Source organism: Pezoporus occidentalis, unplaced genomic scaffold (genome assembly GCF_034315485.1).
Source record: "Pezoporus occidentalis ecotype Australia unplaced genomic scaffold, CSIRO_AGI_Poc_V1 ctg144, whole genome shotgun sequence".
Classification (NCBI taxonomy): Eukaryota; Metazoa; Chordata; class Aves; order Psittaciformes; family Psittacidae; genus Pezoporus; species Pezoporus occidentalis.
The window spans coordinates 1,201,413-1,222,135 of record NW_026913252.1 but is presented as its reverse complement, the minus strand read 5'-3'; the positions used below and the strand labels follow the sequence as shown (position 1 = coordinate 1,222,135).

The window sequence follows — 20,723 nt, the reverse complement described above, 5'->3', positions numbered from 1 at the left end:
GTGGTGCATATACTATGTGTTGAAGATAAGACTCCTTTACCACAGCACAGGTTTTCATAAGCTCACCCAGCTCTGAGGGGTGGACCAAAGCACATCAGAGATGTTTTTCCCTTGGGAGTTTTGATTTAGTTTGTTCTGGGGCTGGCTATTACACAGCCTGACCCAATATTGTTCCTCCACTGGATAAGAGACCGTCAGATAAGACTGTAAGGAGGCAATGATCATCCCAGTGTGTACATTTATAGCTGCCAGTTGGCCAAGACAATACAGAACAGCTCTCAACCTGATTTGCTGGTGCAAGGTGGGGGCCTGAGCGACCTTCTCACTGCACTCCTCGTATGTCACCACAGTGAGGACAAGCAAGTAGCTCATCTTGCAACCTGGCATTAATGGTGCTGTGGATTGCCCATCACCAATTTCCTCCTCTTTCTCCTCATTTTTTGGTCCTCTCTCCTTGCCTCCCGGACAAAGGGTACGAGGCTAAACTGTACCTTCTTCAGAGGCAATATCTCTCTTGCATGGCAGTCTTGATGAGGAGGCTGGATTCACCACACTGGTTTGCCAGTAAAATCACCTACTTGGCTCTGAGCATTGTCCTAACTCAACAGCAAGGCTTGGATCAGCCCTTCTCCTCCCCATGCCTGCCCTCAACCCTGCCTCATGTCCCCTGCACACTCCAGATTGCACATCTTCAGCCTGTGCATATGCCTGCAGCAGCTTTCCTATTAATGTATGTCAGCATCCTTCAGTTTCTTCCTTCAGAGATCTTCTTAAAAGACTCCTCTGTACTACACCATTTTCAGGCTGTAATGATTTTATCAGGTTGTGCAAGATCTAGTTAGTATCCTGCCACTTTTAGAATATTAGATTTGGAGGGGGAAGAGATTGTTTATTTTATTGACACTTGCCAGGATAACATGTACACTCAGCTCACTAAACAAATTAATGGTAGTAATCATCATAAATAATAATTATAAATGAAAGCGTGTGGAAGGTTAAAACTCTCTTGATAGAAGCTTTCCTCTGCCTGGTTTGAACCACAATTTGTTTTATAATCTAGCCTCTTCTGCTTCTCTTTACTTGCTTGTATCCTCACAGATCTATGTAAAAGAGCAAATAGAAGGCAACAGGTTATTTCTACTGCCGAAGTACCACAAAGCTTCACTGAGGCACTCACCTGGGTTGAACCATGGAGACCTAGCCTGAAAGCCAAGAGCACACCTGTAAGCATCCTCCAAAGGGCCCATTCCCAGCTGCATCAAGCTGGAGGAAGGCTGGGAGCTCATGCCCATGCCAGAGCACAGATCCCAGCTCTCACCACCCTCTCATCCCCTCCTCTCAAGGTCACAGCAGACATGGTAGCTGGATCCAGCCTGGTGCACAACAGCACCTGGAAGGGTTTCTGCTGTTGTAAATAAGAGGCTGTCAGGTCATTAAAGTGAATTCAAACATTAAAAAATCCCTACAAGTGTTGTGGGTTTTTTTCCTTCTCTGCTGCTAGGAGTGGGTCGGTTTCAATGCCCACTCCTGCTTGCTTTAGTGTGACCATAGAATCATAGAATCACTTAGGTTGGGAAAGACCTGCAAGATTATAGAGTTCAACTGTTAACCCAGTTCTGCCAAGTCCACCACTAGGCACCCTGTTCCAATGCGACAATTCTTTCAGTGAAGAAATTGTTCCTAACAACCAGTCTAAACCTCCCTTGGCACAACCTGAAGCCATTTCCTCTCATCCCGTCCTTTGTTCCTTGGGAGCAGAGCCCAGCCGCTCCTGGCTCCATCCTCCTGTCAGGCAGTTGTAGGGAGCGATCAGGTCCCCCCTGAGCCTTCTCCAGACTGAAGCCCCCAGCTCCCTCAGCCGTTCCCCATCACACTTGTGCTCCAGCCCCTGCACCAGCTCCACTGCCCTTCTTTGAGCAGGTACCCTTCATGCTCAGGTGCAGAACAAGTTGGTTTTGGATTTTCCCCAAATAAGCTCATTGCTGTATTAGTCACAAGCAGACTTCAAGGACACTTGACCTCAGTGTCTCTGCTTTCTTCTCTGATCATCTTCCAGCTTCTGCTTCAGCAACAGAAAACTACAAAGGAAAGAAATGGCAGAGTCAACGAAATGAGGGAAAGCCAAAGATTGTGGCTGTGGTTGGCTCGGAAGAGCCTGTGTGCCATGCTCCCTGTAACTATTTCCAGGTTACTCCCATGGTCTAAACCCAGGTAGTTGTATCAGGAAGGATTTTAATCCTGCAGCAGGGCAATCTTTTTTACACTATCTCTCTTTGTTCAAGTTCACTTTAAAAAGTTGTGTTTAAAAGTCAAGCACGGGCACCTTAAATGGTAGGTATTCTGGTGAATAGAACTATTAATTAATACAACTGGGAAAAGTCTGAGAACAGGCAGGGTAAACAGGGAAGAAGGACATACAGAAAGGAAAGGAAAAGAGAAGCAGACAGTATAGAAAATAGAGTCACTTCTGAGCTGAAATTCTTTAACAAAGAGCTTTTCTTCTGCCTTCCCAGCTCTGCCATTCCCCAATTGCATTAAAGCGGTTGGCAAGATGAATAATATTTTTAGATGAAATATACTGGCAGAACAACAGGAACTGCAGCCCCTTTACTGTTCTGCTGGAAATTTCTGCTGCTGTTTCTGGTAAATATGGCTGGTGGCAGGACCTGGCTTGTAGCTTTAACCACATGTGGGAAGTTTATGGGGCAAAGATGCCAAGTCTAAAATTAACCCCCTTGAAAAAGATTAAAACCCAAAGTGCCTGGGGCAGGGTGAGGGTGTTGAGGTCGTTATTTTTAGTCTTTCAGTATATTAAGACATATAGAGATTTGGAATAATTAAGGATTAAAATAAAAATATAAGATCTCAGTGGTTTCTGGACTGAAATGAATAAAACATTTGCATGAAATCCTTAGACAAGGACCAAGAGAGAGTACTAAGGGCAAAGGCTTTTTGAAGCTCCCTGTATTGCTGTAGAGAGTATATCTAAGGTGGTGCCAAGTTTTACTATGAGCATCACGTTTCTCTGAGCTCCATTACTGGGACCCCACTGATTTTTGCAAAGACCCAAGACAAAAACGGGTGTGTGTCACCCTTGGCTTGTGGAGAAGAATTCAGGAATGTAACATGAAAAGACCAAAATCTGTAAAGCAGAAAAATGGTGCAGCACCAACATGGTGGTGTTGCCTCATTTTTATGTGTTTGTTTTTGTTTCTTTCTGAACTCTTTGAACACATCTCATTTAAGGGAAAACTTGAGTTTTCAACTAAGGAGTATGATATCACAGCTGATGCTGGACACACTGGTAAACATTTATAAATAACTTTATTAACATCACCAGTATCACCAGCAAATTAAGGCCAATCTCAAAATAACTACTGTTTCATCTTTCACTTCATGTAAAGTATTGGGATTCATCCCTTCTTTGGAAATAACATGGTTTTATCTACACTGCATTCTTGGCTGAGTTTTTTTATTCCTTGTTTTAGGACACATTCAGTTGTGTTGGCTCCTTGTTATTGCTTTCTTGTTATTGCTACTTTGTCCTTTGAAACATAAATACAAGAGCTGTTGTAAAATAGAGGTCTGTGCTAATAAGGGAGCAGTGTGGAGCTGGTTGAGTACATTGTGTGATGCAAAGAAATGTTAACGTGGAACTATTGATAAATCATTATTCATCAGCTGCTCCATGAATTCCCACCTTCAGAAATGATCAGAAATAGAATCACGGAATCATAGTCTGCTTTGTGTTGGAAGGGAACTGAAAGCTCATCCGGCTCCAACCCCTGCCACGGGCAGGGACCCCTTCCACCAGAGCAGCTTGCTCCAAGCCCCTGTGTCCAACCTGCCCTTGAACACTGCCAGGGATGGGGCAGCCACAGCTTCTCTGGGCACCCTGTGCCAGCGCCTCAGCACCCTCACAGGGAAGAGCTTCTGCCTAAGAGCTCATCTCAGTCTCCCCTCTGGCAGGTTAAAGCCATTCCCCTTGGCCTGTCCCTACAGGCCCTTGTCCAAAGCCCCTCTCCAATTTATTAATATTTATTTATTTGTATTTAATTTATTCATTAGTATTTAATAGTATTTATCCCCTATTAGTCAGGGTAGAATGTCTAAGGGACACTGGGGCTAATGCTGGAATGCTGTGCCCTCACCTACCTAGTCCTGTCCTGAAAGAGGACTCAAAGATTTATTAACACTGGGGCTTGGCACCTCTGCACATACTCTACCACTTTCTTCATGGCTCAGTCCTCCATGTCCCACACCTAGTGGCTTTTCAAACTTTACTCAAAATAACATTGTCAATTTGCAATCTTGTGGGTTTTTATTTAATTAATATGACCCTGGTAAATATTTTCTTCTGCCAGCAGGTATGGACAGTACTGCAAAAAGTACTATATATATAAATCCTGTTAGAAAGAGTCCCTGGTCCCAAAAATGTATGGACCATATTAATAACAAAATTATATCTTTATTTTTGCCATATAAATGCATGTATGTTTGTTCATATATGTTAGTTCAGGCACAAATATTTCACGAAAGTTACACAAGGAGCTTTTACATCTCAGCATCTGAATGCAGGTCTCTGCAATCCTTGCTCAGACCTCAGCCTCTCTTGGCAGGAAGCAGACTTGGATGAGGAAGGATAGAATAAAATACAAATCAAACCCCCCTGACTCATCGAGGACAGACAACATGGGAATCCTGTGTAGAGCATCTTGTGATTGATTGACTATGGAAATATGAGAGAAATAATCCTCTTCCTGGGCTGGGGGTTCCTGTTGTCATTCAATAAGAAAAATCAGCTCAGTGGACAATTCCTGGAATAAGACAATGGTGATCAATAACAAATTCCCAGTTGTTGCTGGAAAAGGTTTCTGAGCTATTGCAGACAGGACAAAAGTGTTCTCAGTACCATTACTGAAAGTGAAGTTTTAGACCTGAAAGCTAAAATGAAACAAAGCAAGCTTTCAATTAACTTCTCAGAGTGCTCTCATTTCCCAGGTCAGGGCAGATGAAAAGATAAATATTGAACAAAGGCGGTTGTTCTGTATCTGAAGCATCTTAATGAATACAAAAAGTTATACAACATACTCGAGGAGTGCTTTTGCCTTGTATCAACTGCTCCTTTCTCCAAGCCAATGATGAGATCATGGCCCCTCATGGGTGATCAATTCTTTAGAGTGATATTAGATGATTTATTGCATGCCCAGAGGCAAGGTGGATTTTCCCCTTGAACTCAGGATAATCAACATTGTCACTGATATGAGAGGGAAAAATCCTCATTAGAAATTCTGTACTTGTCTGAGAAAATATCCACTACTAGATGGTTTTATGACTTTTGCTACTGACTTCTGTGACATGAGCAGATCACACAAGTACCCCTGGTTTCTTTCCTTCTCCTGTCTGCTAAGGACCTTCTTAACCATTGTGAGAAATTGAGAGGTACTGCAGGTGTTAACTTTGGCATTACACTGCTCACGATATTTAGAGATGTTGCTGCTTGTGACCAGTCAGTATTATCATCACGTGTGGTCCCATCTTGACCGCTTCATTAAGAAAGGAAAAAAACCCAAACCTGATCACTGAGAAAGTTGCTGCTGTTCATCAATGACCAAGGCTTGCCAGAGTCTGAAGAAGACATCTGCAGCTTCTCCAAAGATTATTCACTCTGTCTATATCTGGCAGTGCCACAAACTCAAGAAGAATGTGTGGTGTTGGGGGGAGAAATTAAGTGCTTTGAAATAATATTTGAGCCTGTCTTTCTAAGGCCAGAGAGGGATTACTGCAGGCAGCCCAGTTAGTGCAGGTCCTGGGGGTTTAAGGAATCCCTTAGGTTTTGCTTTAGTAAATTTTTTTTGGGAAAAAAATTGATTGATCCTATTACATGGATTAAATAAGCATGTTTTCAATTTATCTATGGTGTATTCTGATGAAGTGTTACAAACTCTTGAATACTGCATAATGGAGTCATACCAGTTCGAATAGGAGAATCAGATGTTTGTGGATCTGAGCCAAAAGTTCATTGACATCAACTAGTAGTAAGGGAAGCTTACTAGTGTTTTCAGTGAGCTGTAACTAAGACTCCATAAATACAGGAAAGCTTTTTTATGGTTAGTTCTGCAAAACCAGTGAAACTTTGGAGAATTCTGGCTTGTGTCTCATGCATCATTAGCACACACATGAGCTAAATTGTGACTACTACTTAGCCAGAAAGAGCAAGGCTCAACTTCTAGATCCCCAACTGTTTACAGAGCAGTCACAAAAACTGATTTGGGCTTCAGGTCTGCAGGGACAAAAGAAATACCAAACACTGTTACTCTCTGTATAACTTTTTATTCTTGCAGCCATTGTTTATTCCTTCCTAATGACCAAACACACAACCCCAATATTTCTCCTTAATGTACACAAAACTTCAAAAGACATCCAGAGTACAAGTAATTCATGGCACTAAAATGCCATGAGCTGAAACCTTGAAGCTGCATGAGTTTTGCTACTGACTTCATTGGGCTAGAATTTCATCCAAAGATGATTAATTACCACAACTTTCAATCTCCATAAATGCTATTTTGCAATGTTGGATTGTTTAAGCCAGCTCTTACAAATGAAGTAAGTAGAATAATGATTAGAGGAACTGGAAACAGAAGTGGTGGGAGAGAAGACAACAGGAACACTAAACCAGTTATGTTTTTAGAAGCAACCTGCTAAGACCTGGTATCAAATGAGAGTCTTGCATACAATTTCAGTATAATTTTACCAATAGTATTAAAACAAATCTGATTTTCTTCATTCTGTTTCCACAGAAAAATGTCCCAAGCAGAGCTATACCAAGGAATGACACATTGACCACAAGAAGAGAAAGAATGACTCTGCACTTTCCTCTCACATCCAGCCTGTTCCTTTTCTCTCTCCATGTAACTATTCCATTTAGTAAGAACTGAAAATGAAATCTCACATTGCGTTCATAGTTAAGTCTCTTTGATGTGTATGTGCAAGACACTTCATGCATGGGTGCATGGAGAGGTAGATCAGGAAAGTCAACTTTTCATCCTTGTCTTCCACTCTTTTTATTATCTTCTTTTGGTTTAATGCTTTGCATGTGAATGTTTCATGTTTTGCTCCAGTGAGTGAGAGTGAAAAAGAGAAAAAGGGGAAGGACATGGAGATCCCTTTTAAAATATCTCAAAATGAGCAACATTTTTTTCCTCAAGGAAAACAAAACAAAAAGACAAAGAAAACAACACAAACCAATTCACAGCTTCATGCACTGTGCAGGCTGAAAATTGGGCTTCTAAGTGCCTACTACTGCTGGGTCCTCCCATGTCACAACAGAAAGAGAATCTTATTTACAACGACCAAAGCCAACCAGAGAGCTTAAACCTAAGCCAGTGCTGTTGAACTGTCCAAACCCCATTAAAATCAATATAAACCCTTTGTCTAAAGTACCCTTTCTAAAGTCTAAAGCTTTTTCAAACCATACCTTTGCTGCAGTAAGCTCATTTTACTTGCCTGCTTTTCACACAGTCTCGTCTAGATCTGGGTTGCATGTTAGTCACCTGCATGGGGAGCCCAGGTTATCCTTTTTTCTCTGCAGTAGGAACCTGATGATGTAGATCCCCTGCTCTTTAATCTTACTTTATAGACAAAAATGAACTGTTATTTCTACATGTTGCTTTGCCCAGTGTGATGCCATGGGCAAAGAAAAAGCAGCCCATGTAATCACAGTTGGATATGAACAGAACCCAAATGACTTAACGAATTTTGGCACCATGAGGAGCCTAAGAAAAGATCAAGACCCTTCCTGTCGTTTTGAGGGGCTGTACTAGCACAAAGCAAAAGACAATCTTTGCCTTGAAGGGCTCATGGAACTAGAAAGCAGCAATATCTGCATGTATTTTAAAGCATCAGTATTGCCTCCACTGGGCTACTCCAAGCAGCTTCACATGAAATGAGCAGTGATGAATGTCAGGAAAGTTCTGCGCCAGAGCATCTGCAAAGAGAGCATTCCGAACCATATCCCAGGGCCTCATGGTACAAGTCAGTACTCAGAATATAGGGGAAAGATGTTGACAACGATAATTGATCAGAAATGAGACAATCAGTTGACTGGAGTGGCTACGTGATTAATTGTCAGGGTCCAAAAACGTGATTAAAAGCTGCAAATTATGTGAAAATTTGAAGTGAATTTTAAACAAGTATACATTTCTTGACTCAAGAGCACTTTAGCCCTATAGCCTGCAGCTTAGAGACATCTATCTGGCTTCCTTCCCATCAATCAATACCATTAAAGCCCTAAAAAAAAATAAAAATCCTTTCTCCATATAGTTATAAAATATCAATTACATACATTTTCATTAGCTGAATGCAGTGATCAGGGCTGATACCTTGGTTGTTTGTTTCTCAGCAAGACATTGTTGGCACTCTCCCAGTCACAGTGTTCTCCACTGGGAGCATCCTCTAATCACACTGATGGGGACCCGCACTTGGCACACCAGCCATGTACCTAATACCGTATCGCAAGCTGTCAGTCACAGAGCACAAAATGGGGGTGCCCAGCTTTGCTTTCTCCTGCCTGTCACCCCTACAGTGCATTAACCACCAGAGCCTGCAGAGGATATTCTGCTGCAGGATTTAAAAGCTCCAAGGAAACATTAATGAGTTATGCTAAACTCACTGATACTCTAGTGGAAGGTACTTTCGCCTCTGTTTCACTGATGCAGACGTTTAGATAGAAAAAAGATAAGTCACTTGCCCGAGGCCATGCACTGATTGAGTATCAGAGACCAAATTAAACTGACATTTCTTGGTCCTTAGCTCCATGTTGTGGAAGTACTTCTGAAGAAACTGTTTAAAGAGAAACTAACAATATCAGCCCTACATTAAATAATGCCACCTCCTCTGTGCTCTCCAATTCCTTTGCTTTTAAATGCCACCCTGTCAGCACCAGCATGCAGACACTTCTTCCATCCGTGACAGCATATCCTCCTCCTCTTCCTTCTCAGCTCAGCATTTTCATATATCCATGAGTACACATGTCCAGCTCATCTTTATGTGGCCCAACACTCAACTGGGGATCTTTTCTCAACAAAGCAGGAGCCGAACATGTCTAGAAGCATAGAGATATTTTTAAACCAAGCACAAATGTGCATAGCCACGCTGAATGTCATTTTGGAAAATCATAAGATCACAGAATGGTTTGGGTTGGAAGGGACCTTCAAATCTCATTTAGTCCAACCCCCTGCATGAGCAGGGTCATCTTTAACTGGATCAGGTCACCCAGAACCACATCCAGCCTGTCCTGGAATGTCTCCAGGGATGGGGCATCCACCACCTCTCTGGGCAACCTGTGCCAGTGTTTTACCACCCTCATTGGGCAAAATTTCTCCTTCACATCCAGCCTGAATACCCCTCTTTAAATTTAAAACCAAAACCAAAATGCAGCTTTCTCTTTTCATTCAGCACTTCTCAGAAACAGCACAGGAAAGGGAAGGTGGTGGAAGGCAACTGAGTTTGTTCTTTAGAAGGAACATGTTAGATGACTGCATTAATGGTTACTGGATTTTATCCTCAAAAGAAAAAAAACCCCACAGATAAGCAAGTAAACAAACAGAAAAGATGACATACCTCTTACACAACCTGCTGGAACTTATGGCCCTGCATCTCAGACATCCTCTGAAACAGAAACCGTCAGCCACATCCTAGATATTTTCTAACAAAAGAAATGGAACATACACACCTTCTTAAAGAACCTGAATGGGGCTAGAAAAAGTGAGGCTCTGTATAAATTCAGTGGACTCTAAGTCATCCAGCCTCATTTTCTTGTCTCCTTTCCCGTCAGTTTCGATTGGTAGGCTCCTGGGCTCAGTCTCCCCATTTGATAATTTTGGCCTTTGCAGAACTAGGTTTTGTGAGGGTATTAGAGCAAGCAGACTGAGAACTTCTTGTCCTGCATTTCTTGCCCTTCACTCTGTGGCATGCTTCAGAGGGTAGCACATGTAAGACCTCATTTCCAGTGATAGCTCTCTCCATGGCATGCTTGTTGGCAACCTCCTTAGGGGTAAAAAGGTCTCTCTAGTCCTCAGGTCAATCCTACATGAGTCCAGAACTGGTAATTGCAGCTGAAATCGCAATGGGAAGGGAGAGGATCATAAGCAAAGTGCTGCAGAGAGAAAATGGAAAGCCTGTATTTTACTGCTGTAGTGCTGGACACAAAAGGGGTCAAGTAAATTCTCCCCTGCTGCAAAACTGTTGAGTGTGCACAAACTAAGAATATTTTTCATTGCAAGAAGAAAAATCCATTGATTTTTTCCCCCCAGTTTTCAGCAACTGAAGAAGCTATCCAGTTGAATGTTTCAGGAAATATCTGCATGACAGACTGCACACTTCCATTTCTCAGTTGTTAGAGAAATGTTTCCCTTGTTGGCTAATGCAAAATGAACTCTCTCAATTACCAGGGGTTTACTTCTTTGGAATTAATTAAAAAAACTGACATTTTTCCTTGAGGTTTCCTTCCCTCTTAATGTGGAAAATATACCCAATGGTAAATTTCAAGTAGCTCTTCTTCAGAGATCTCTATAACTTCCATGATCAACAGACCTACAGGCAAAACACGTCTTAAATAGACCCCAAAACTGCTTCCTCGTGCAGTTATACATGAGGTTACGCAAGGTTACATGGGCATGTGTGCTTGAGGTGTGACTTTGGGAGGACCCAAGTCCAAAACAAAATGGACCATCTCACTGCAATCCAGGGCTAAGCTGGTGCACAGCTGCCCAGCTGTGCTGGGAAGTGCTGCAAGGACAGTGTGGGGCAGCTCTTCCACACTGCCCACATGGTCAGTAGCGGTCTTTCCCCAGCAAATCCATCACTTCCAGTTAGGCTCACCACTGCTCAAGCACCATTGAAGTCTGTTTGACTGTTCCAGGAGAGAGTGCGGTTTAGATCTGCTCTGTCTCTTGGCTTCTGCTCTACACCTGCCAGGAACTGCACATGCTGGGGTTACATCCACACAGGGATATGCGCTTATAGGCAAGCCCACTGCATAGAGCCATAAAGGAACTGAGTCAGCCTGGTCTGCTGTATCTGGCCCTCCAAGGCTTGCAAGTTCTTCCAAGCCCATGTCTCACTGGAGTGTTTCTGGCCAGATGGGAAGAAGTGAGATGTTTAGTGGTAAAAATGACACGGCTTTTGATTAAGGAAAACAGTGAAATTTCTCTCAAGGGCAAAAAAATGTAAATTCCCATGAAAATATATCTTCCCTGTGAGAACCTACTAACTAAAAGAAAGAGCTTTACAGGGCTTTTGTTTGCCAAGGAGCTGTGCAGATGTGACTCATTTGCTTTCCCCAGGCCAAATATTGGTTGGTGCCTAGAAGGAGGCATAAACCTCCCTACAGATGCACTGAGACTCTCCACTAGAAACAGCACCACAGGCCAGGTTCCAACTGAGAGAAACCCTCTTCACAGCTTCCTTGGGCTGTCTGGTTCCCACCAGGGACAACACAGGCAAAGGACTATCTGCAAAGCTCATTGCACGTCCTTTGAGCCAGCAGCTGTGTTTGGTCAAACCTGATAGGGGGAAAGAGGCCTTGAAGACATCACATTTCTCCAAGGCTTGCAGAAAGACTCCACCACAGTCTTGCCCCATTCTGCTTTTGCACAGGGGAAAGAGGGAAAGTTTCCACTGAGGAGGACTGCCTCCTCCCACTGGGGTGGAAGGGGTTAGGAACGTTGGGTTCCCTGCTCACGTGCTGCACACAGGCACACGCATTGCAATCAGAGCATCATGGTCATTTTCACAAGCAGACCAACTCTTGACCAGATTAATTTTTCTTTTAACACCTAACTTTCAAATTATGGATATTATTTTATGATCAGAACAAATGATTCATCAACATGAAGATCTTTCACCACATATGTTTTAGAGCCGATTCTTTGTCTGTATAGTCCCATTATGCATTATTTTTATTATTAAGGTTATTATTATTACTGCTGTGAAGTACTGATACTTCTATCATGTTTTGGTTTTATTATTGTTTCCTTAGATGTTTTCTGTGCTTTGCCATATGCTTTCTTTAAAATACTTCCAGGCAGCTTTCAACAACAAAATCCACCTTCTTCTCTAACATGACTGTAAGTTTGTTAGAAAGCAACACTTTTTCCCATACAGAGAAACCTGCATTCCTGTTACCTAGGCCATTAGCACACGTTTAATTTCTATTAGAGGTGACAGCAATAAAACTCTTGTTGAAAATGCATTATGCAATCCAATACATCTAAGCTGTTCTTGTTCACTTTATAAGAAAAGGGGTTATTTACTTATTGTCCTGAAAGAGTGGTGAGAAGCATAGTACAAAAGGATTTTAATCTGGTGAGACAAGAAGTCTGATGTCCTTCTTGTTGCCCCTGATGGTGATTTCATTTCTCTAGGGCCTTATTACTGTTGGAAGCATTTAATGTTTTGGATATGAAAGCAGATGTGATCAGACATTTGAGTCTGAGGGCTTCAGTTCATTACCAGCTTTCCAGGTAGTTTAGATACCTGTCAGGCTAGGGCATCTGTCCTGGTGCTCATGCTCCTGCTCTGGCCGGCCATTATGAATCAGAAGATCTCAGATCTGTACTTCACTGTGGTCTTTATAGTCAAGGTGAAGGGAGAGATAGACAATGCATTTTGCATTTGATTCCAGCACTTAGGTGGATTCAGCAAACTCTAGAACACACAGCACCATTGGAGCAATCCTCTCAATAGCATAAAACTGTGTTTGGTCTCCCCTTTGCTTCCAAGGAGGGTTTTGCAGCCTGGATGTCTGAGATGAGGATTTCTGCCAACTGTTACTCAGGAAAAGAATTTAAATGTGATGGCCTGAGCCTAAGTCCTTGGTGTAATATTTGTCCACATCATAAAACCACTGGACACAATATGGAAATGCAATTGACAATAAACCAAATGATATAATCCCATCTAATGGTATTATAATAAATCCCAAGTGAACTAAACATGATTGGGCAAGTATTTCAAAGTGTTACTGAAAGAGTTTTTATAGTGTGAAGATTTGCAGTTGCCAGGCAGTGGCCAGACGCACAGAACAGGCTCTAAGTTAGCCAATTCCCACCCTGTAAACCTGTGGCTGTTTCTTACAGAAACATCTTTCTTTAATTAGTGCTTTTACTTTTTGAAGGATTCAGAGGAGTTTTCTGAAGTGTGCTTCATTCTTTTAAATACATTGCTCCTATTCCCGATCAGCTATTTCTGGTTTGTAGTGAAATCCCCTAACGAGTAGAAGGGGATTAAGTTTCTGTAAACCTACCATTTATGAACTTGTGAGTTGCTAAATAATGTTTGCCTTTCACCTAATGGCTGCTTGTGCCTTACGTGTCTGTATGGTTTGCTGTGTTATACCTCTGCTCTGGTGTTACTGTTTTCATTCTGTTATAGTTCTGAAAATGTGATTGTCCTGGATTCAGCAGTAGCAGTCATTTTTCTCCTTCTTAGTAGCTGGTGCAGTGCTGTGTTTTTGACTTTCAGCCAGGGAACAATGCTGATAACGCTGATGGTTTTAGTTTAAACCAGTTCTAGTTTAGCTTAAACTGTGACAGTGATCCAAATGGTGCTGAGCACAGCTGACCATCTGCTTGACTGAATGTCTGATAACTGCCATTTTCAAATCTTCTCTCCTCTGGAGAAAAGGGAAGAGAGAGACCTTTCCCTCCCTTCTGGGAGAGCATCTTCATTTTTGAGCAGACTGAGAAATCCCTACAAACAAAAAGGTAGCTTGATGCTACCCAAAAGATTGCATGTTCTTGAAAGGGCCTCCGCTCATCCTTGGTTCTGAGAAAAGGCAAAAAAGACCCAGCCAAAAAATGACACTGCCCTCTGTGATCTGTACAGGGCTATGTAGTACATTGAACAAACATGGTGGCAGAGGACTTTTAAAACACTTCCCTACCTGACACAGAATGTCAAGTTCAAGACTTGCTCTGCAAATATCCTGGAGACTCTGAGCTGATCAAGATGAGGGTAGCTGCTGCCACCTATTCTGAACCTGCTGTCAGCATGCTTGCCTGCCTGGACCAAAGGCTCATGAGAATTAAAATGCAAGAACCCAGAGTCAGAAATCAAAATGAGCCCTTTTGGCCCTGAAACACCCCAATTCTTCTGCAATTTCAAAGGTCCCTGTAGCTAGCAATGGATGAGAAGTGTCTCTAGTAGGCACAACAGCAGGCAGGTTGAAATCATCTCAAGGAAACTTGCAGAACCAGTTACGTTTCCCTACCAGAGTAACACCTTCACTAAGACTGCTGTAAGTCATTTGAGTGTTGTAACTATTTATATCCAGTGAAGATTTCCCCAGAAAAGAGAATATGAAATATGATCTTGTCCCAAAATGCCTGAGTTCAATGGAAAATGAGCAATTAGCATTTTCTCCACAAAACAAAGGATTTGCAATCTTCACAGGCAATTTGGGTCCATTCATGATGTATTCAACAGAACATTTCTGGTCAGGCATTTTATAATGCTTTTGACTGTCATGATGATGTAAGTGGTAAAAGACAAAATCAGACTGATAACTGTATTAGCCTTGAAAATAAAATTCATCCCTGGTAACCCTGCTTGCAAATTTCAAGAACCAATTTAGCCACACCAGTTGATATTTCAACTACTGTAGCCAAGAACAGAGCACAGTGCAATAGTAAGAAAAACTTTAAGAACCGAGTCCTAAATCTCTGTGAAAGGACAAATTCAAAGAACCTTACTTGTTTTTTCCTGCTTGCAGTTATTCATTGTACTTCTGCTTTGTCCCTTGGAGTACAAATCCAGTATATTTTAGTAGGAGTAAGCAATTTTCAAGGGCACTTTTCCACCAAACTGAAGAGCAAAGTGTGCGATTACTCACAGATATATATCATGTTACTAAAATGTCTGCGTTTGCCGTAGGGATTGACTACCCCATGATTTTCACCTGTGCCTTATGGGTTAGCATGTCTGTGTGTGGAGGGGAATGAGAGCAACCAACCATCACACAGCTGTAGTCTTTTCAACAACAACAGAAAAAGGCATCCTGCCTTAGAGGAAAATAATAAACCAGAAGCAGGCAACAGTCAGATGGTTTGAGCTTTCTCTTGGGTAAAGTGCTGTGGCTACAGATTAACTTTGTTTGTTCAATATTTACTGTATTTTCCTTTTACCTGCTCTGAAACGAGGACTGGAAGCACTTTGCTAAATGGATGGAAATTATCCCAGCTTCACAGCATGCCTTGTAAGTGCCCTGGTACTGCTTTTGGCTGTGCTGTTTTGCAAGTACGTACAGCAATCCCCTTTCAAGGGTTTCCATAGATTCCCCTGCCCCTGCTATGGCAACAGCACACTCTCAGCTCCACTTCTTAGCACTGGAGATCTGTTTGTATCAGAAAGATGTTGCTTTTGGGGGAATCAGGACATCCTGATGAGTCTGAAAGCTCAGACCTGCCCAGGAGCAGAGTCCCTTCAAGAGCTCATAGAATCACAGACCTGAAAGCTCCTCCAGCTCCAACCCCTGCCATGGGCAGGGACCCCTTCCACTAGAGCAGCTTGCTCCAAGTCCCTGTGTCCAACGTGGTCTTGGACAATGCAAGGGATGGTGATTCCACCCACGTGACCCAAAAGCAAAGAGTTAATGGGACCCCAAAGCAACCACTGCCTGGTGTATGAGGCACCTGAGCTTTGGCATCCCATTCGCAAAGCCGAGTTTGCCCTGGGACTATGGAGCAGGCCACTGTGAATCTTTTCACGGAACTTTGCCCGCCTATGCCACTTTCCTCTATGCAGCATAGCCTTCAGGTAGGGGTTTCTTTGTCCTAAAAAAGGCAGTGCAGACATTACGGAAGCTGGAAAAGATACTGCAGCCTTTCCATGGCATGAACTCTACTGTTCTCGGTGACAGAGGCAGAAGCATGCAGTGACCTCCTGTAGATCAGCTACACCTCTCTCCATTTATTGTCTCAGCTCATTGATTTTAGCATCTGGTAAAAAAAAAAAATCTAAACTCCAGCCATAGACGTTTTGTCCCATTTCCCAACAATTTGTCAGATTTTTTGCTGTGTTTAGGACTTTTAATTAAGCACTGATTGCACAGCACCAGTAGGCTATTACCTCCTCTGTCCCCAGCAAATAATCCCTGTGACAATCTTTTTCTGGGAGTCATTGGCAAAGCAGTGCTGATATTTTCTTAGACTTTGGAATCTGGTAGATACTTAAGGGGACAAACTGCACACCTTTACTCTGCTCTCCATCCCAAATAAATGAAGAAAGTTCCCATCTAATCCAGGGGAGCAAGAGCAGATGGTCAGAGACCTCATTGCTGTTGTACCCATGCTCTGTCCTCCTAGGAACTTCTTTACAGTTTAGGGCCCCGAGATGGAATGACTTTTGCATTCACAGAATTCTAAGTCAATGTGTATAAATATTTGTTGATTTAATGTTCCTCTTTATATGGAGGGAAGCTGCCTGAGGCAAATACAATACTTAGAGGTGCAGTATTACAGCAAATCTCTAGCCAGGCAGCAGCGCATTTGCTTGGGCCAGCATCCTCCCTAGCAAACATCTCTTATTTCTTTATCCCCTCACTGCCTTGAGTTTGATGTGTGCTGTCATTGTTTATGGTATCAAAATCACTGATGAAGACAAATATTGGAAAGAGGAGCTGGGAGAGATGCGAAGGTAGCATTTGGCCAATCCTCAGAGAGCCTACACCTTCCCTCTAACCTTCACACGATATTGATGGTTTCATAATGGACATGCAGGAATATGGGATCAAAGGGAATATCTGAGTGTTATTGGTTCTAACTACCCAAGCTTAGCCAGGCTTTTAACTTTAAAAGCCTTGGAGAAACAGATTCTGTTTTGGTTTACATTTCATCTGATACAGCTTGCCTTAGAAACCAATTAGCATTTGGTGATTGCATGTATTAGTCCTGCATGCTCAGGCTTCGTGTTCAGTGTATTCTTGAAAGCCCTACGTCAGGCTGCGGTGTCACACTGGCACTGTGATCTTGGCCCTGTCATCTTCAAAACACCATGTGTCAGGTCATCACCATTAGGTAAGCCCTCAGGTGTTCAGTCCAGTACAAGTTGATTTTTGTTTGGTTTTATTGTTGTTTTTTTTTTTAATTACTATATTGAAAAAAATACAGGATCTTTATTCTGTAGAGATCTTTAGTAGATGACATACTGAGAAGTATATTTTTTTCAGACCAGAAGCTAAGATGCTTTTATAGTAATGGATGGAAGAGAAAAGGGGAAGAGAAAAGGGGTTATGGCTTTTTTATTAGTGTCCAGCTTGTAAGACTCTACTTTGTGTGCCTATAGCCATAACAGTTGAGGACATGCTTTATTTCACTGTCATATCTCAGTATTATAGATAGTGATCACTAAACTCTCCAGAAATTAATAAAGTTTGCTAACCACTTACAAAGCAGTTGTTGAAATGAGCAAGTGATAAATTAGCAAAAACATGCGCCAAAACCAGTGTTTATTTCTGGTCCTGCATTTAATTCCTCTTCTTCATTCCCCTTGCTACAGAAAATGGTGGTGGTGATGGATACCGTCTGCATGCAAGGAGAAAGGAGCAAGTCCCCGCATCCCTGGCTGCAAAGCTGACACGCAGAAAGTGTCTCCCTGCCCTCCTGTTCAATGGAGCTGATGTGTAGCTGTCAGCCAGCCTGCAGGACAGCTTGTACCCCCAGAGCTGGGAGCCTGTTTGCTTTCCAGCTGCTGCCTGCCCTCCAGCAAGCTGCTGATGTACCACAGCAGGCTTTGCTCCTGCCAGTCCCAACAGGAGCTGGGCTCAGAGCTGCCAGGTTGCATCCGCATCGCTGCAGGTGGGTAAGCAGAGCGAGACAGGGGGGACCAGGCTTTCCAGATAAAGGCAGGAAATCTAGACAAGGAGGGAGTGTAAATGCAGGCTGGAGTATAAGTGCTGTCCCTGACTGGGAGGAATCAAAGGGAAGTGGCTGTTTTGAATAAAGAGCAATGCTGAAGTGGTTGTCAAGTGGCTTGAGTTAACCAGAGAAGGGGGTAACGCTGGTTGCAGGCAGTGGCAACTTCGCAGGTTCCAAAAAGCAACTATTTGCATGTTTTGCTCCCTGTCCTTTGGGATGCAGAATAGATCTGCATATCGTGCCTTTTCTTCTTTCTTTGTTTTATCTTTTTCTTTTGATGTCCAGGTTTGAACCCATTTTGGCTCAGCCTGTGGCACTGCCTGCCTGGAGGGGTGGCTCTGAAGCAGGGCTAAAGACTAAAAACCTGGTACTTGCGTTTCCAAGTCAGCAGGACAGCTTCCTCCCTCTGAGCTGTGAGCAGAGGTGTAAACTCTTACAGCAGCAAGGTAAACAGCTGAAGGGTTTAGGGAGCTGTCTTGGAGCATGAACCTGACCCCTGAGCTCACACAGCAGCAGAGGAGTCCCCAGGGACCCTTGTAGGACCAGATGTCAGGCTGTGGAAATCATTCTTATACTGATTTTCAGACATCTGCAGCATGTCTGGTTAATTGCAAGTGGATGTATTTTATGCTTTTCAGGCTACCTGTTGTTAGAGTTTCTTTATTTGCTGTATTAGTATGGAGATGGATATGAAACAAACATAGATGTCTTTGTGGACAACCTGCCTACAGGTAGAAATGTTACTTCAGTTGAACCCCTGTCTTGCAATGACTAATTCATCCATAACTATATCTGTCTTTAACGATGGCTAGAACTCATCACTGCCTTCTGTCAGCATTCGGCTATTAAGAATAGCAACAACATAAGCAACTTGAGCCAGCTTTATATTTACCTATGTATGGTTTATAAGGGATATTCATTCAACAGTTTCTGGTGGTCAACAACTACTGTAAATAATGGTCAGGGTCTGTCTCATTCATGAACAATCATCTCTTGACTTTGCCTGAATCATGAATGAAAGAAATTTACTTTATGGTCCCCTGAACGCTGTTGTGTGGTGCAGTGCACTGGCCCTTAGGACTGCTTTAGCTGTAAGACATCACTCTCAGCTCTGACAGCTCTGTGCCTTACCTGCACACGTGTGCTGATGCACAGAGATTTCTCCATGCTCAATGCCACTGATCACCAAGCCAAAGGCTGCTGCAAAGCTGATGCTGCGCAGAATGTGGATGGTTTACTTGTGGTGCAGAGATTTTCTGGAAAGGGCATTCAGGAAAGGTACTTTTAGTTTGTATTTACAGAAAACCTGGGAAACAGGAATGCTGAGATCTAACAGTGCCTTTACCTGACCTGTCTGAGCACTGATGAGTCTTATCTGGTCCAATATAGAGAAAGAAAACTGTGGGTATTCCCATGATAGTATCTGAAAGCCACTGGACAGATAGGATAAGAGGATCCTTTCAGGGCTTCTTTCAGCATAAGAGAAATAGTACAGATAGGCTGTCCTTCCTCTTAAGCATATCCCATAGTTGTCCCCAGGAGTATAGAGCTGAGGTGAGATCTATATTTTACTTTGCTTCCAGCTTACTGTGCTCCTTGACCAAATCATTTAACTCGCTCGTATTTCAGCTCAGCTATCTAAGGAAATGCGTACTTACCAGAAATGTGCAAGGGCTTTAATTGAAGTGCTGGTGATGAGCATGACATAGAATTTTAAACCTTATACACATATAGACTTAAAATAACTGCAAAGCAATGTTTGGAATGGTGCATGTGAAACGCTGTTCCAGAAAACACTTCAGGTAACTATCACGTACATAATTTCCTCACACTTGTTCTTGAAAACAGCATCATGGAAGTTGCTAGTTCCTGCTGTAAAGGTTGACAGAAATGAGTCCAAAGTGCTTGCTGCCAGTGGAAGGTGTCCGTGTCCATAGCAGGCGGGTTGGAACCAGGTGGTCTTTAAGGTCCCTTCCAACCCAAACAGTTCTGTGATTCTGTGAAATATTAGAAGTAGAAATGTTATGTGTATTTCTGTCTATTTGCTACAAATAAAACTAAATGACAAGATGATAGTTGCAAAATCTGTTTGGAAACAGAGAATTATCTCTCTAAAAAAGGTTCAATTTCCTATAAGGAAGGTTCGGCTTATTCCTGTGTCTACAGTTTATTTTGCATTTCTGCTCTGCTCTTAAACACCTCTTTCACCAAGCCGATTGCTGAGACTTCAACTGAGAGAATTTGAGAGCACCCTTTGCCATCCTCACAGTGTATTTTGCAACAGCTAAAACTTGCAGTAAGCAATATCTTCAGCTTAATCAAAGGCCAGTTTCTCCATTAATACTTCCCCATGACACTGAATGCAGTGGAGGAGTTTTGACGGCTCCTGAGGTATATGCATCAGGAACAAATGCAAAACTGCCGAAAGTGCCGTGCTCCTCGCAGGATCGATCGTGTACCCTTTCAGAGGGAACATTTCCAATTATTTTTTTTCCAAATGATTAAAGTGTAATATTTTACAGCCTGATAAAATTTACAGGGACCCTTGGCAAGTAATTATAGTGCTTCTTTAAAAGAGGCCCCATAAAAGATGCATGATTAGAAAGTTAAGGATCTGGATAGAATTACAACGATGTGACAAATAATTTACAAGCGATAAACCATCCCAAGGAGAGGGGGATGGTGATTAAAACAAAAAGGAGGCGAGACACATTAAACTAACCAGTGATGAAGACTCACAATTAAAATAATAAATTCCCCCCATACCTGTGTTTAGAGTTAAGTTTTTGTAACTACAAGTTGCTGTAC

General features: G+C 42.5%; 1 long non-coding RNA gene across 1 annotated transcript; it reads right to left on the bottom strand.

The window, feature by feature from the left end:
* Positions 1-638: 638 nt before the first annotated feature.
* LOC134159288 (uncharacterized) lies at positions 639-14,859 on the bottom strand. The gene is made up of 3 exons (XR_009963101.1): positions 14,754-14,859; positions 2,020-2,078; positions 639-1,100 (listed from the first exon to the last, which is right to left on the bottom strand). It is a non-coding gene; the product is annotated as an uncharacterized LOC134159288 (long non-coding RNA).
* Between the last annotated feature and the right edge of the window lie 5,864 nt (positions 14,860-20,723).